Here is a 12157-nt window from a genome sequence, read left to right on the forward strand (position 1 = left end):
TATTTAATTATATTTAACTAATTGAGAAATTAATTAAATAAAATAATTAAATTTGGAGATAAAAGTTTAAAGATAAATTTAGAACGTGATAATATTTATTTAATTTAATAATAATATATTTAGAGTTCATTTTTAAATAAATGCTAAATATTATTATTATTTAAGTTAATTAAATATTCTATCAATTAAGTTTCTAAAATAAATTAAAAAGTGAAAATATATTAATTATTAAAAAGTTGTAAGATTGTATGATGCGAGCATGAGTTGAAAATATAAAAGAAATTAATCAAAAAGATAAAATAAGAGAAAATTATAATGTTGTTTTAATTTCATAAAGTGCGCATGGGTTTAAAAGTAATAAAGATTATTTTAATTTCATAAAGTGCGCATGGGTTTAAAAGTAATAAAGATTAAAAATAGAAGTGAAGTGGAAAAATTAAATAAAGTTATTTAATGATTCATTTAATATGCATTAAAAAGATAAAGCAAAGATTAATAAAAGTTAATTTTGAGTTAACTCAGTTGAGCAAAGAGTCATCTTGGGTGAACGCACAATTAGTGCCCCGATTTGAGAAGAAAACTCCTTATCACAACTTGGGGGTTCATTTTTTAAGGGAGGTGAATTTTGAAGAGAAAAATTTTGGATCGTGAATTTGAGAGACAGGAATTTTGGGGAAGAACTTTGGAAGCAAATTTCAGAAGGAGAATTCTAGGAAAGATTTTCAGAAGAAAGTTATTGAAAAGGAGCGAGTTCTCTTATAGTTTTTTGGGGTTTGCGTATTAGCATCAGGTTCAGGTAGGGTCTGGTATCTTGACCCCTAATTGATTTAAGAAATTTAATATGTTCTGTCTACTTCGTGATTGTAAGAACTTGTCTTCTCAAATGTGTGAATTATTCGTTCTAGATCTGTTGCTATTCGATTTCATCTGTAAATTTAGATTGGAAAGCTATTTAGAAAACCTCATTCGTAGGTAAAAAAGGGAAATTGGATTAAATTGAGTTTTGAGTTGAATTAAAATTGAATTGAGAAATTTAACTTGGAAAAATATTTGATCTTGGAAATGAAAATCCGATTGGTTCGATTTATTTTCCTATCAAATTAAATATTAATCTTTAAAACAAAAAAAAAAAAAAAAAAATATATATATATATATATATATATATATATATATAATAGAATAAACATAATAATAATAAAAAATTATTATTATTATGGAGGGACTTTGTATTGTTATAGATATCGTTTTAAATTAAAAAAAAATTTTATAAAAAAAAATAAAAATATATATTTATTTATGGGGGGGGGGGGGAGGGAATTACCCCGTACCCCACCCCCCACTGCCGCAGCTCTGCGTGACAATACCTGTGTCGCAAGTACTGCGACGTCAGGTACCAGGTACCTGCCGCTGCAGGCCCTGCGACCACAGGACTGCGGCAGGCCGCAAGCCTTTCATATAAGCCGACGGCTTAAAACGCCGTTTAAATGTGTTCTGTTTTTTTTTGTTTATAAAAAAATTAAAATGTTAATATCATTTTTATATTATGTTTTAATAAAATTATTAAATTTTAATATAATTTTATATAATGTTTTAATTAATAGTTAATTATTAATTATTAATATTGTTTTATCAATAATATTTATTAATAAATTTTAATAATTAATTAATTGTTAATAATATAGTTATTTGAAATTAATAATTTATTAATAGTTTTGTTAAACATTAATAAATTGATAGTTAATGAGATATTAAAGAGAGTGTTTAGTGAGATAATTATTAATCAATTTAATTAAAATTAGTTTAACTAAATTTAATTAATAATGAAAATTGTTAATAGAATTGAAGATTTATATAGGATTGACTTAAGTTAAATTAAAATTTCTTATTTAAAAATATAGGTTATTATTTTAATAATTAAATAAATAATTATCCTTTAATTATATTGATTAATTAACTTAGAATCAAAAGTAAAGTAATTGTACAATTTTATTTGAATATATATATGGGATATATTTTTATGTTAATTATGAGAGAATGGGTTAACGTGTAGGTTAAACTGTCAACTTATTTTTCTTGAAGACAGACATTAAACTAGAAACAAAAATATTACACTTAACTTGATTGCGTGTTTTTAAATCAAACTAGCAGTGATAATATGAACTATACTGTTTTGTTATACTATCTATGCTTTTGGGGGTTTTGGGGATTGTTCTAGTATTGACCAGTTTAGGTTGTTACCAGAGGCTCGGGGTTGTGAATGTGATGTTATGATGTTTTGGTCTCGATCTTTCTTAACTCAACCATGGTAATGTGATGGAGTGCTCTATGATGGATGTTTTTACTATTTGTTATTGCTTTCTAGTTTCCTTGTGTGAAGCTGATGGTGTATGTATTTGAAGTTACCTGACTTGACCATTTTGGAGTCTTCGATCAGTTTTGTGTTCTATTATTGAGATTCTTTCTGGTTACTCGTTGGAGAACCATTGGATATTGTGATTTATCATTGATGCCTTCATGTGCTGATAGAGATTTGTTGTGATCATTATGATTATTATTTGATGCTATTTAGTTGCTCATGGAGAACTGATGTGATGATTGTGGATTATATTTATGATGTTTTCAATCGCTTGTATAGGACTGAGGCGATTTTATTATGATTCTTTGATTTGTGATTTCATGAGCCTAGGGTAGGTTATCTATGTGTAGTGTCGGGAAGTGGCTTGCAATGGGGATCGGGGCCCTAAGAGGCCGCCTGGAGTAACCCATTGTAAGTTGTTTTAACAAGTGAAAACATCTCACCTAAATACTGACTTAAATGAACCTAATAAGATAACTGTATGTTCTCTCCCATACCTTGAGTGCTAGTACAGGCTAGGATGGGGTAGAGAGAACGCTTGGTTATGACCTTGCATTCTGTAGTATGCCTCGTCAATATGAGAGGATACTAGTGGCCGCAGGGATCACTAGGGACTCGGGATTCCTAAGGGATTGCTCGGGTAACTTCTACGTGACTTTTGCGATGACACTTTCCCGCTTGCGTAGCAAGTTTCCTACGTGTCTTTAGGGTGCCTCTGGGTCTAGATGTCTATCTATGTTGGAACCCTTGAGTTAGTATACTTTTAGGATTTCCAGACTTAGAGAGTACTTGTGTTTTGTGTTTTGATACCTTGTTTGGGACTTGAGACTATCTCCTCAACGCGGTGGGAGTGGACCATTTAGGTTCCATGCGGTCGGGTGGTAGTGCTTTTTACTCTTACCATTGAGATCCGTCCGTGGTCACCGTGGCTAGAGCCTTCTTGGTTGGCATTTACCTTCACTATGTTCTTGGATTATTATGATGGATGGTTAGCTTTTATGATAGATGTTTTATCATTATGGATGTATGGATGTATCATGTATGGTGAATGATTTCATTTATTTTACTGTACTTTGTATCATGGATTTGAGGATGATGTATCTTTATCTTTACATATGTATATTCTTTTAAGCCTTTCATACCTTGTGACATGTATAGTGGATGATTGAGCATTTCAAATTAATTTGCCAAGAGGCATTCGGAACAAATGTATATTGTGGACATTGGACTTTAGTATTATTCTTTCATGAGGATGTGGTAGTTGTTAGACTTAGAATTAATTAAATTTAAATGTGACTCAACGTCTTGGGATCCTTAAAGAATGTAACTTGTGATGTATGTTTGTTAATGATTACATGTTATTGCTTCCGCTACTATGTGTTTGATGTGTATGTTATACTTTCTTACTTAAAAAAATAAATAAAAATATTTAGCAAACTTAGTGAAACTTTAGGTTAATTCTTTTGGATCCCTTGGCGGGGCGTTACATTCCATTGATTTTTCGCTGCATTTTGGTTTTTTGTGCAGTGTTTGTTTCAGGTTGTGGGAGTGTGTTGATAAAACTCTTGTTGTGGTCTTGATTTGTTCCTTTTTGAGAGCTTTCATGGACTATCTTATGTGACTATTTTGTTGAAGGGTTTGGGTCCCTTCAAAATGATTAAATGTATCCTTATTCGCGTACTTTACTATAATGTCCCCCTTTTGGACATTAGAAATATTGAAGTCTCATTATATATAATGTTAAAATTGACTAGGAGAGCATAGACTCAAATTATAAAAAAGGTCAATTTAATGTTATAAAGAGAGCAAAAGGTCAAGGAGGAATAAGACAAAAAGCTAGAGGGAAGTTGAAGAGTCACAAGGGAATAGGACGAAAGCTAGAGAGGAGTCGAAGAGTCTTAGTTTGTTTATTAAAAGGTAAAGAGGTTCATTTCTGGATATGCTTGATTTATTATTTCAGATTTCAGTTCTCTCTTGTGAGAGTATTTGGAAAGCTTCAGCTTTCAGCTAGTATGAGGACATAGCCCCTCGAGCCGCCAGACAGTGGACGCAAACCCATTGTTCGGGGAGACATCTATTCAGGTGTTTCATATGCGCTTACAGGTTCTTATTCTAGTATTCCAATCTAACTGTTAAACTGTATTTAAGATTGGATTCATTAGTGCTGGTTAATGTATTGCTGTTGTATAATGCAATAACATATTTTAAGGAGTTAAAGAGTTTGCTGGTTTTTATATTATTGGTTTGTAACACATGGTTATATGCTCGAATCTTGAATGTTATTTTGGAAAGAATTGGTTATTATCTTGTGGAGAATCTTCTAGTTTTATTGTCATATCATTCTACATTTGCCTACGTTTGAGTTTGAATATTATAATCAAGAAGAAGTTGGTTAAACATATGTTGGATTTTCTACCAGTTTTGATTGTGTTTGTAATACATTTGCATGTGTTTAGTTCTGAATATATTCAAAAAGGGAAAAATGAGTAAATATTCGGTTAGGGATATTTTAGTGGTATTAGAGCTGCGTATCTTGCTAGCCTGCAGGGTTTACATTTGACCACTCATGAGGATTTGAATTTCAGTTCTGAGAGTATTGAAGTTTGATCTATAATAAGAATCAGTAAGTAATTTTCACAGAGGAAATAACTATTTGCTTTCATTGTGCTTTAAGTTCTCAGTATATTTTTGGAAGAATATAAGGCTTTTGGAACAAGGAAGATAGAGTTGAAAGTAGATTTGCTGACTACTGAAGAGAGTAAATTTTTATAGAAGACTGATGTATCTAATTATTTGAACTTATTCTGTAAACTTTACCGAATGGGTTGATCGATAAAGTATATTGCCTTGACAATACTGGTTGAATTCTGGAAACAGATTTATTAAGTTAGAGATTTCTAATATTGTCATAAAAAAATTATTGGTTTGGGCAAATATTCGATGGTCAATGTATTTTTCCTGTGGACCCATGTTTATTGTTTTTGATACTATATGCAAAAGAAACTATATCAGGCGGCCTTTGGTATTGGTTAATATTTTGGCCAGCATGTGATTTGATTTGAGTTTGGTGTGCGTGTGATTTTCTAAGAGGAACGGGAGGAAATCTGAAGGTTGTGGGCAGAATTAATGATCACAGAAACAATGTTTAATGCTTTCGTCAGCAGTAGATGGCTTTCCATGTGAGACGTGATAGTCTAGATGCTGGATTGACATCCTTACGTTGAACTCCTGCGTGAGTGGACTTCCATAGCAGCTTGCTCCTCAAGACAGCAACATAGTTGAACTTGTTGGTTCCCAAAACTGCAGATTGGAATCCTACGAGTCTTGCCTGCTCAGTGCTGGGATAACCAACTGGTTAAGGTCAACTTGACAGTATTGATCGATGTGATCCAAATCCCCTGCGCTTCTGGCTCTGCAAAACCGAGGTGGTTGTACCTGATCCTGGACAACAACCTTAAATCCAAGATGCTCAAAGTAGATTGGTTAGAACGCGAATATAATGAAAGTTTTCCTAACGGCAAGAATAATAGAAAAAACCTCAACCTTGCAATTTGTGAGAATAGAACAAAAGTAAATGATTGTATAAATGTGATAATGTTTTAAACAAAGAATAATTTTAGATTAATGCAATAGATGAATATATTAATTCCTCAAAGGAAAGAAATGAAACAATTGTTGGCATATGGATTATGAATAAAGAGTAAAAGACTAGTGCTTGATTAAATGGGCAATCAGAGTCAATATTATTAGTTGAAATGTACAACTTTATAAAATTTGAATATTTTAACTATAAACAATTTTAACAGTGCAGATGCGACGAATCAATTATAGGAATGCAATTTTAAACCAGTCTAAGATGCACTTTAACTCCTGCAGAGACAAACTAGACATAAATACGAAAACAATAAAATATTTCACAATATCTATGTTTATCAAGTTTAAAATGCAATAATGACCCAGTCCACTTATCGGAACATTAAAACATTTATAGAAAATAAATAAAATATTTATAAAGGACACAACTTAATAATAATTTAAAACTCTAATGCAAATAAATTAAAATAAATATTTCTTACTGATCTGGAAATAAAATTGTACTGGAGACACTCCTTACGGATGATCCATCCAATATAGTGTTGGTGTTTAAAACTACTGAATCAACAAAATATTTAATACCAAAAAGATAACACTCACATAACCTAAAGATTAGCCAATTCCCATTAACAATTACATAAGTAAACCATTTGGACCCAACATCAACAAAACCAAGGATGGTTTCCTACTCTTTAGGCTCTGCAAAACTAAGGTGGGTATACCTAGGGGATAATTCACCAGGATACTGTTGCATGAGACTTAATTTAGTTTCATTCTGATTCTCATCCTCTATCCCTATCACATGTGCAATTTATCCATTTGTTGATATTCTTTGGTTCATGTATGTCCCTCTTAAGCAGATTTGGTCCTAATTCTCCTTAAGTTTACAATTACTTCTGGGAATAGCAGCTACCTAATATCCAGAAGTAAAATATAAACGAGTGCTGACCAACATTATAACTCTAAACAAAATTGAACAAGAATAACTTTAAATTTAAAATACTTGGATATGTAGCAGCAAAATTTACTCTCTAACACCTTTGATTTATATGATCAGTGCTTTATCCATAGGGGCAAAGAGTCAACTATTAGCAGGAGATCTTGTTCAATTAACTTGTAATTGAATTTATAAACTGTAATCACCTATTTCCATTCTTATGAAATATCCTTTTCATAAACTCATGAATTCTACTGATCTACTGAAGCATTTACATAATCCCTTGAATTAAAAACAACAATAAACCAATATACAACCCATCCAGACTGCATTCAACCAAATGAACCTTATTCAAATGATCTCAAAATTAATAAACTCATGAAATGGAGACAGAAAATAGTGACACAAATCTAGTGTAAATACCTTTTTGTATTATCCTTTTGCTGATTAATACAAGAACCAATAGAGACTCAATGAAGAACCCATGAATTCATGCTGATACTGTCATTTCTATAACATCAAAAAAGCACACAACTGGAAGTAACTCAAAAACAGCTACACATGTTGGACCGACTGTACTATTTCTTGACATTCCCAAAAAATACATTAGAATTCGGACCCTCTTTCCAGCCTTGGGATCTCACTTAAATATGTGAGATGCAACAAGGTTCAGGCTTGGAAAACTTGACAAGTGTCTAGAAAAACAAAACTTAATGTAACAAAAAATTAACACATCAATGTAAACTTTGGTAGGCCCATTTCTATTACATCATAACAAGTTATTGGCTCTTTTGATTCGCCGCCACTATTCTGATTCTTCTGAATGTGCTGCCACCAGGTCAATGATGAGTCCTGTGGTGTTTCTAAATCAACTTTTACCCTTGGATTTTCGTTGTTTTCACCTTGGACGAACAACATTACTTTTACCCTCGATTGCTTCTCTGTCACGTCCACATCCTGGGCTTCTGTACCTGCAGCTGGAGCTAACTGTTGACCTTCACCTTTTTCATTTTTCATATTTGGTGCTGATGTGTCAATAATCTGCACCTCGTCATCATGTATCTCATCTTCATCTGTTCCAACTTCCTCAAATTGCTCATTAGAAGCAATATTCGCCATCCATGTGTCAAACACTGTATCATCTGGCCAATCAAACTCCAGAATATCTTGTTGCTTTTTGATAACATATTTTGCCTCCCTATCAATATCAACAAATTCTTGTTTTAAAGAATCAAAGAATATTTGGGCTTTCACTATTTCTTCAATGGTGGTAGCCCACCATGCATGCCCTGTTTCATTGATAATTCTATTCATCCTTAAACAAAATAAATCATCAAGCTCCTTGGCCCATTCATCTTTGTTCTTCAAATTATTTCTCTTGTCTAGGGCATGAGGAAACAAACTAAACTTTTGGCTTTGGTACTTGTTCAAGTAGCCAACTATTATTCTTTGCAAATGAAATCTCTTATTGTCAAAATTAGAAAGATCAGAAACAATATAAAAAGTTTTCTTAGTTTGATCATAGGAGGTTTTTTTGACAGAATAACATAAAAATGTCATTTCTTTTCTCCTTCTTACCCACTTATTCACAATAGGCTTTAAAGCCTCATCACTTGCTTTCAGTTCCTCCCAAATATTTATCACCCTAGCCAACTGATCATAGACTAGTGGCCATTCAATTTTGTCCCCCAAATATGTGAGAGCCTTTTTTAATTTATCTTCATATTTCACCTCCAACTCCACATGTAATGCCCACAACTTGTTTTTTTCTTCTTCAAAATCTTCTGCTGTGTAGTATTCCGGCCTTTGGGGTGTATCTAGTATTTCTATGAGGGGGGTGGATTTGAAGGGTGCAATTGGGGGGCGAGGGTATATTATTCTAGGCCTTGTGGACCTCTCCATCAGCTTGTTCTCAAGCTCAATCCTCTTTTTAACCTCTTTATTGTAGGCCTCTAGAATTGTTTCATATTTGGTCTGTAATTCAAACATGGCCTATTCTTCCTTCTTAGCAGTGGCCAAAAGAAATTGGGATGAATCCACATTCCAATGTGCTACCTGTACATGAGAGGTATTAGCAACTCTCCTTAGAATTATGTTTCCCATCAATCCAAATTCATCTGGTTGTGATAGTGTGGCTCTAGATCCTCTTCTTAATGACCAGCTGACCAATGCAGCTTGATCTTCAATAAATGCAGTACCTTGGAAGTCTTTTTTATTTTGATCTTGCAAATTCAATTTATTTGAAACAGAATTGAAAACTAAGGCATCAACAATGTCCCAATTTGGTAACAATAAAATGTTAGATGCCCTCACCGTTTGTCTTCCCTCTTCAAGGCTTATATTCTGAAATTCTTTTATCATTTCTTCTTTTGTTTGGTTCGCGATGGAGGCCTCATCCATTTCTGGATGCTCTGTTTTTGACCTTTTACATCTTTCTTCAAAATTATTCATGTTCGCCCTCCATGCAAATTGCTGGAAAGCCCTAGACTTTACAAAATTGTCATCAACCAAAAATTGATGACTTGCCTGTTCTAACACAGGGTCCAATTCCTTGCCTCTATAGTCAGCTATTGTTAGATCCAAACTTGGTGGAGGAGGTTCTTGAGAGTCGCCCTCATATAACTCTGCTTGAGTAATAAAAATACCTCCCTGTAATCCAATCTGCTCAATTTTCTCACCAGTGAGCTGTTCTTCTCTAATCCTCAATGGGGATTCAGTGGGTGAATATTCCTCAACTTGAGGACTCTTTTCCTTCATTACCTTCTGCCTCTTGGGAGAAGGTTCATCAGGTCTGTCCTCTTGGACTGCACTAGTGGATCCCATTATTTGCTTGCCCTTATCTATAGGAGCCCTTTTATTTTGGATTACAGCATGACCTGATTTCTTTTGAACAACTATTTGACCAGCTCCTATATTAGGAGTGAAAGCCAACCTCCTCATGACCTCTCTGGCCTTATTTGGGTATGAATCAATAAAAAATTGCTTCTTCTCATTCATAGCTTCCATTATTTTAGGGAAGGTATTCATGAGTTTATTTACTTTATTAGCCTCTGTATTAGCATTATCTAGAGGACCATATTTTTGATCAAAACAATGAATGAGTTCTAAAACCCGGGAATAGACTTTCCACTTTTCTTTTTTGGTTTCCTGTTCCTACAAAGAGAACTCATTCCTTCTAATATCGTTTGGATAATATGAGTCATGTTTGACTCGTCCCAATTTAATCCTATGTCTCAAAGTCCGATTATAAAATCCCTTAGTATCACAAAAACGGGGATGGGAGATAGCCATTTTATACTGATCCAAAATTTTATGCAAAAAGAGCCAACCCCCTTCGGTAATCATAAACTGGTGTGCCACAGTGCAAGTAGGAAAAATTGACCCCAGTGAGCTGTTCAATAGAAACATCTCCTCCACTCCTATTGCCACAAAACTTCAGCCATTCCTACCTTTAAGGGTACTTGGTAGGGCAATACATGAGGGTTCCCCCTAAAACCATAAATTTTGAAAATAGTAGAAACAGAGTAAGGAATAATATCTCCCCAATTATGTGAAACTTTCAAATTATGGGGGTTATCCATAGGCCTAATGAGATTCATTAGTGCCTTAGGGATCTTGGGATTGTCACTTAATATGAGGCATCTCAACCTGGAGGCAAAATACCTGTCAAATCTGACAAAACTAGCATTATCAGCATCCCATGTCATATCTGCACTCCATAATTGGACTAATAGTGCTTCCCCATTCTCCTCTCTGTTCAATTCCATCTCTTTACCAAAATATGCCACTCCTTTGAACAAGAACATGTGCATCAACAGAGAATAGTGCCCAAAGGTCTTCTCCACTTTCCCTTTGGCAATTCCAACCAAACCAACATGGATTTCTTCAGCTAAAAAGGAAGCAAAATAAAAAATAACATCTACACCAAAAGAGGCAATTTGAACCATCATATACATAAGGCCAATGGGCATGAAATCTTGCTCGTCTTCACCAGAAACACAACACAGGGTTCTGTATATCTCTACAGCTCGGGAAGTGAAAAGACTCTTCTTAAAAGGTTCCCTAGGGGCTGCAGTGATTACTGACAAAGTTCCTATTGTGCCAATATGTGCCCTCAGTGAACCTCCCCTAATCACATCCTTCTTTGCCTTGTATTCACTTTCTAGTTTTGGCAGATTAATTGGCACATGATAATCTGATAATGGCTCTAGGTGAAAAAACTCTCTAATTTCCTTAGGACTAATTGAGATCAGAGGCACACCATTAGTTCTTCTCACCACCCTAATAGCTTGGTCATAATTCTTGGCAATGGCTTCAAGCAAATCATAATCCATGAAAACACTTGGAACTACTAGTTTTTCCAAATCAAAATTCCAGGCGTTAGCATGCGGGGCAAACAAATTCCTCTTAGAAAACCATTTTTTGAACAGAACAATACCAATTTGCATAGTTGTTGCATCCCTAACCCAGTTCCCTTTGTCATACAGGCCATCAACAATATTAAGCCTAGGGTTTAAAGCAATTAACTTCTTAACTTGTGCAGGGTCGGTGGTGGACTCTAGGAGTAATTCTAGAAAATCGTCATGAACATTCCTATCCATATAATTTACTTGCCCAGAAAATGCTTTCTTAGGAGGCATCTTGACTGTAATTCATAGGAACTAGAATGCTACAAAGGTTATAATATGAGTACTTACTTGATTTGCCAAACTTGTTCTTCTCTAAACCTCTTCAATAGCTCATGAACAGATGGAGGATTGCTTCATGTCTTCGCTAGGCTTAACACAATATCATTAGTTGTTTACCGCATAGGTTAATTAAGAAATGCATAGAGGTAATGGAAACACGAACACGGACAACAGAACTCTTTAGATTATTCGCATATGCCAAAACATTACATTATGCTTGATAAGATGAATCCTCCTTTACAATGATCCCATACGGGATATAAATACTATCTGCCGAACCTTCTTGAAGGAGTCCGTCGGCCACAAACATTATGTTCGCTACAAACTATTTACCCGTCGGCTACAAAATACAGAAACATCGACGACAATCACTCTGTCGGCTACAGAAACACCAGCGACAATCACTCCGTCGCCTACACAATGTTTACTGACATCATCCCCCCCAAAGAAAAAGTCATCTTCGGACGACAATTACAAAATATTTGAGACAAAATACATTAGCGGGCTAATACAACAAGATAAATCTGCTTCTGACACATCACTTTCACCTTCGTCCCGTGCCTGTAGCCTCTGCTAACACAA

Source organism: Cupressus sempervirens, chromosome 6 (genome assembly GCF_028749045.1).
Source record: "Cupressus sempervirens isolate cs-2001-9-10 chromosome 6, ASM2874904v1, whole genome shotgun sequence".
NCBI classification, from domain to species: Eukaryota; Viridiplantae; Streptophyta; class Pinopsida; order Cupressales; family Cupressaceae; genus Cupressus; species Cupressus sempervirens.